The sequence below is a fragment of the Chrysochloris asiatica genome, unplaced genomic scaffold (genome assembly GCF_000296735.1).
Source record: "Chrysochloris asiatica unplaced genomic scaffold, ChrAsi1.0 scaffold00094, whole genome shotgun sequence".
NCBI lineage: Eukaryota > Metazoa > Chordata > Mammalia > Afrosoricida > Chrysochloridae > Chrysochloris > Chrysochloris asiatica.
The window spans coordinates 12,457,059-12,462,906 of record NW_006408612.1 but is presented as its reverse complement, the minus strand read 5'-3'; the positions used below and the strand labels follow the sequence as shown (position 1 = coordinate 12,462,906).

At 39.4% G+C, this 5,848-nt stretch overlaps 1 pseudogene; it reads left to right on the top strand.

The window, feature by feature from the left end:
* The first annotated feature begins 260 nt into the window (after nucleotides 1-260).
* Nucleotides 261-2,525, top strand: LOC102842753 (annotated as a pseudogene).
* The last annotated feature ends 3,323 nt before the right edge of the window (nucleotides 2,526-5,848 follow it).

Genomic DNA, 5,848 nt, shown 5'->3' with positions numbered 1-5,848 from the left:
CATGTCTCTGTGATCAGTGGATGGATGTAGACAAGTCCTCTCAGTAATACACTGGTCTTAGTCTTGTTAGGGTGCGTTCAAAATAAAGGTGGAATCAAAATAATAGCTTCAGGTTTCAGTACCCAGCCCCAGTACTCTGCCCCTTCCATCAGAGGCTTGGCTTGGAGTCACCCCCACTGGGGGCGACTCTTGAATCTTGAGGAAGAACCCTAGAATTCCGACCACTCCAGAGTTCAATGGGCTGCTGGGCAGGCTGAAAGATGGCGGCGGCGGCATTGGTCCCTGCAACTTCTAGTTCTCATGTGTCCGTTGTTGTACTTTGAATATTTCTATGTCTGGGTCATACCTCAATGTCAAGAAAACATAAATCTTCACAATTGGACTAATAAATTACACGGTAAATGGAGAAAAGATTGAAGTTGCCAAAGGCTCCATTTTGTTTAAATCCACAATTAACACTCATGGAAACAGCAGTCAAGAAATCTAAAGATGTACTAGAACAGTTTATCTGAACCATCAAGGTCAAATGGAAATATGGTTCACCATTCTTCATCTCCATAGGTAGTATATCCATCCACCTGATAAGCCTTTTCTTAATTAATAGTGATATGAAACGCTCTCCAAATTAGCCTACATTTGCCTATCTGGAAAGCAACAGTAGAGCTATACTTTCTGTTTTGAAGAATCTTCAAGAGAAGATTCAGTGTTTGGAACTTGAAAGAATTCAGGCAGAAAAAAAGTGTGAAAACTATCTAGAGAAACAAGTGAATACAAGAAAGTACTGGATGAACAGATACAGTAGAGGGAAAAGTCAAAGAATGAGGCATCAAAGCACAATCAAAAACTGGCTTCTCAGTTGGTTAGCTGCAGAAAATAAATATAATCTGAAATACATGCGAAATATGATAAAGCATGCAGAAATGGAGAGGACATCTATCTTAGAAAAACAGGTTTTCTTAGAGAGAAAACTCATGTACATACCAAACTTGAGAAACTGAATCTTCTTGAACAGGAGTATAACAAACTCATCATAATGCAAGCCCTAGAGGGGAAAAAAAAGAAAAAATGCACAAGTTAGAAGCGAAGCTCCGTGAAGAACAAGAAAGGAAATGTATGCAAGTTAAAGCAGCCCAGTTGCAGACCAGTCTAGAAACAAATAGGCTTATTTTTGAAGATAAAGTATCGTCATATGTTGCCACGTTTTGCTTCATATAATCAGCTTCTCAGATTATTTGCTCTGCACACAGGTTAAATAAATATGTTGAAAGAATACAACCCTGTCGCACACCTTTCTTAATTTTAAACCATTCAGTGTTCCCATGTTCTGTTCCAACAACTGCCTCTTGGTCCATGTACAGATTCCTCATGAGCACAATTAAGTGTTCCGAATACTCATACTTCACAATGTTGTCCATAGCTTGTCATGATCCACACAATAAAAAGCCTTTGAGTAGTCAATAAAGCACAGGTAAACATCTTTCTGATATTCTCCGCTTTCAGCCAAGATCCATCAAACATCAGCAATGATATCCCTCATTCCATGGCCTCTTCTTTCTGAATCCGGATGAGGCAGTGTTTCATTCTGCTGTGCATAAGGTCACTATGAGTAGGTACTGACTCAATGGCACCTAACAACAACAACATATGCTGCCAGTACAAGAAGAATTAAAAAAAAAAAAAAGTCAAAACCACCAGAAAAGAGAGGTCCTAGGAACTCTTTTGCTGCACAACCACATTATAGATTATGCTTGGGTGATATGCCATTTGTATCTGGAAAGTCCACCCGCCCTGGCCACACTGTGGTAGCCAGTGTTCAGCATGTTTTACATCTCATGAAGCAACACAGTAAAGCCTTGTGCAATGATCAAGTAGTCAACAGTGTTCCTTTGGCAAAGCAAGAGTCTTCACAATGGAGTAAAAATAAGAAGTTACCAGTAACACCGTCATCCACCAGCACCACGAAGGAAGAGTGGTCAGAAGTCTTACAGACTTTGCAGGATGAATTTGAGCAAATGAGCTTTGATCACCAGCAGCTGCCAAAACTTATAAAACAAAGCTTATCACCACCTGTTGAACTGAAAGAAGACTTAGAGTGTGAACTGGAGACATTAGTTGGAAGGACGAAGGCAAAAGCCAATCAAACAACTAAAATTTGAAAATATCAAGCCCACCTGGAGAAACAGAAGCTAGAAAAGCAGAGGAAAAAGTTAAGAACCACTAACAAGCCTCTTGGTGAAGAAGGAAACAACAACAGCTGTTTTTCTGGAACTACAGGGGTCATCAATAAGAAAGACTTTGCCAAACTGAGATCTGGAGAAAAAAGCAGGAATAATCTTCAGTTATTGAAGGCCATGCAAACCATACATGCTTCATTACAAAGCAGTAGTTTGTTGGGGGATTACTTACTGGTACACAAGGTCATAAATTTTATTCAGATAACCTGTACTTCATCAAACAGATGTTGCCAATTTACTTTCCAGGGCTCATACTCTCTTCTGTTGGAATTAATTGATAGCGGGTGTTAAAGAGACACAAGCTTCATTGAACTGTCTCCTTTGGTTAGACAGCACAGCTAAATGTTAAGCCATTTACATGGATACCAGGAGGTTTTTATGGTCAGAGAAGCCACATACACTCTGCTTCTTTGTTTGAGATGGATTTTCTGTACTGATATATTGCACTTTGTAAACTGATTACCAATTTTTTATTTGTGGGTGTGATTTTTAAGAAGTTATATATCTAAATAAAATTAGGTCTAAATTATCAAAATAATATGGCAGTGTTTGCCTGAAAAGTCTCACTTTTAAATCTCCCCTCTTCCCCATTTCTTCTTTCTAATACAGTCATTAAATGTACTTTATGTTGGCTATTGAAGTAGGTTTTCTATACTTTAATATTTATAACACATTTAAGAGGATTCTTTCAATTCCTCCATGGGTATCTTCTCAGAGGCTAAGAAAAAAAATCACTAATTTCCTTATGAGCCCTTTTTCTGCCTATTATTTTGGTTTGGTTTAGTTTTGGGCACTACAAAGTAATCAGTCTCTGTATTGCTTTAATTTTTAACTCCACAGTGGAAAAAAAATAAAATGGGGGGAAAAAGACCCATGTAGTCATTTTAAGTCAGGTAGCGTAGTAGTTACAAATCGGGCTGTGAACCTTAAGGTCAGCAGTTTGAAACTACCAGCCGCTCCATGGGAGACAGATGAGGCTTTCTGCTCCCGTAAAGATTACAGCCTCGGAAACCCTGTACAGGGTCACTATGGGTCGGAACCAACTCAACAGCACTTAACAACAACACCTGAAAAAACTATAAAGATATTTTTAAAGTATAAATAAATACTGAAACAAATGAAATTTTGGAATAAAGTTAAGAATGAGAGAAGAGGGTATTGTAAAGTATATACATTTGTCATTTGCTGTTTTTAAATAATAGCTATTTGTAATCATGCTAATCCCTCAAGGCATTATGGTTTTTCAACTTGAAACTGATGGAACACTTTGGCCCTTTGTTTTTATTAGTGTACAGCATGAGTGCAATGTTTATTGTACACTCACATTGTCATATTGTTAATAATGTAAACCATCATTTTGAATAGATTTAAAACATGTTATTGAAAGACCAAAAAGACCCCAACCAGAAAAATTCCCCTTTTAAAAGAGTCAGTCTCCCTTCCCTAAAGAAATTCCTTCCCCCATACCCAAATCCACCCTAACCACCAGTAACCATTAGAATCCACAGTAACTGTTAGAACCCTCCCTAACTGCCAAACCTCTGACGCCAGCAGCCTTCCCTAGATAAGAGCGAATCAGCTTGAAGGTGGTATGACAACACGAGAATTGTCGCCTGACTCTCTATAAAAAGGCCTGCATGCCTGCTTTCTAGGTCTCCATCAATCCAGATGGTAGACCCACTGTTTGCAGTGTAATTTGAGATCAGTGAACGCTTCTGCTGATTGCATACGCAAGGAGAGTCTTCTGTGGGGGACACAAATTCGGGCACAACATTATCTTTTTATAAATTTGCTACTGAAGTCAATAAAGCAGTTTCTTATAATGAAACACCGAAATTTACCTCAACAGTCTGTTAATAAAGGCATAATCTGTTGTAATCTCTCAAAAGATGCGTTTCAAAATAAGACTTCAGCATTATGAGAAACAAGACTATATCGATCTGCCCAACAAGGTTGCATTGTTTCGTAGCATATGATAAGATATTCTTTGTATGAAAGAGTCATGTACGAAAAGGAATTCCTTTTTTATGCCTCCCCTGGAATTGAATGAAGAAACTGGAGTTTTAGACAGCCAGCATGAATTATATGGCTGCCTGGGCTTGTCAGGCATCTTAAAACTGAATTTTCTACGGTTGAAGTCTTTAATCTAGTGTTTTTAAATAGACTTTGGCATATTTGTGAACTTCCTAAATTCGTATGTAAACTTGTTTGCGTGTGCGATTTTCTGATGGAGCAAGTTTGTAGCTTCACCAAACTCACAATGTTATTGTTGTTAAGTGCCGTCGAGTCAATCCCGACCCATAGCGACCCTGTGTAGGGTTTCTGAAGAGCGGCTGGTGAGCTTGAACCACCAGCCTTGCAGTTCAAACGGCTTTGCAGTCTGGCGCTTTAACCCACAGCGCCACACACAAACTCAGAATAGAAAGGCGAAAATCTCTGCTCTCCTGATGGAAATATTTCTTCTGTCTCAACTACTATTTCAAGATTAAGTTTATGTTTGTGAGCTCTTTGTTTGAATTTCAGGTCATTAAATTTTGTAACCATCACAAATAAAACAAACAATAGCTTCCAAAGGGATCTGCTGCTGCTGCTTGCTGTAAAGTCGGTTCCGACTCATAGCGACCCCGTACAGGGTTTCTGAGGCTGTAAATCTTTACGACAGCAGAACGTCTCATCTCTCTTCTACGGAACAGCTGGTAGTTTCGAATTGCTGACATTGTGGTTCGCAGCCCGATTCGTAATCACTACGCTATCAGAGATCCTTAAAGGGATCTGCTGTGCCAGTTAAATTCAATACAGAGAGGTCAGCTCAGAAGGTTATGGCAACTGTTTTTAGGGATTCCAAAAAGGTAGCTGAATAGATGTTCTCAAAGATCATTTGATGATCGCCAGGGTTTATTATGAAGAAATTTAAAGAAAATGGAAAACTGCATTAGTAAGAAAAAGACCAAAAAAGCTGTACTGAAGAGTTTTTTTCCATCATGACATGACCCATGGATTCAAGGTTTGCCAGCCTCCACAACTACATTAGCCATTTCCTTAGCAGTTTCATGGTTCTGTGAGATATTGCAGTGAATTGCAGAATCCTACAACAGGAGAGAGAGTGCTGAGGGGAGGAGCTGATAAGAGATGGTGGATTAATACAGCAGTTTTGAAAAACTAGACAATTGGAATCTCTTTAGGAGATTCACACTATAGGAACCACCTCAAACTGATCTTTCTAAAAGAAATTATTCATGTATTTGTTGTTGTTAAATGCCGTCGAGTCAGTTCTGACCCATAGTGACCCTTTATAGAGTTTCTGAGGAGCAGCTGATGAGCTTGAACTGCCAACCTTGCGGTTCAAACCGACTTTGCAGTTCAGTGCATTAACGCACAGCGCCACACCAGGACTCCATTCATGCATTTAGATATGGCGAAAATTGTCCTTCTTTTTCTGGATCCAATCCTGGGAGAGTGTGAAATCTGGAGCTCTGGAGCTGTACCCGACCCCATGGAGACAGTAAGGTAGCTCAGACATAGGGGGCCCAGATCAGCCTGGTCTTGAACTGCAGCAGTGATTTAGTTTCTTCCTTTTCATCATTCCCAATCTCTACTATTGTTAAAGGAGCTCT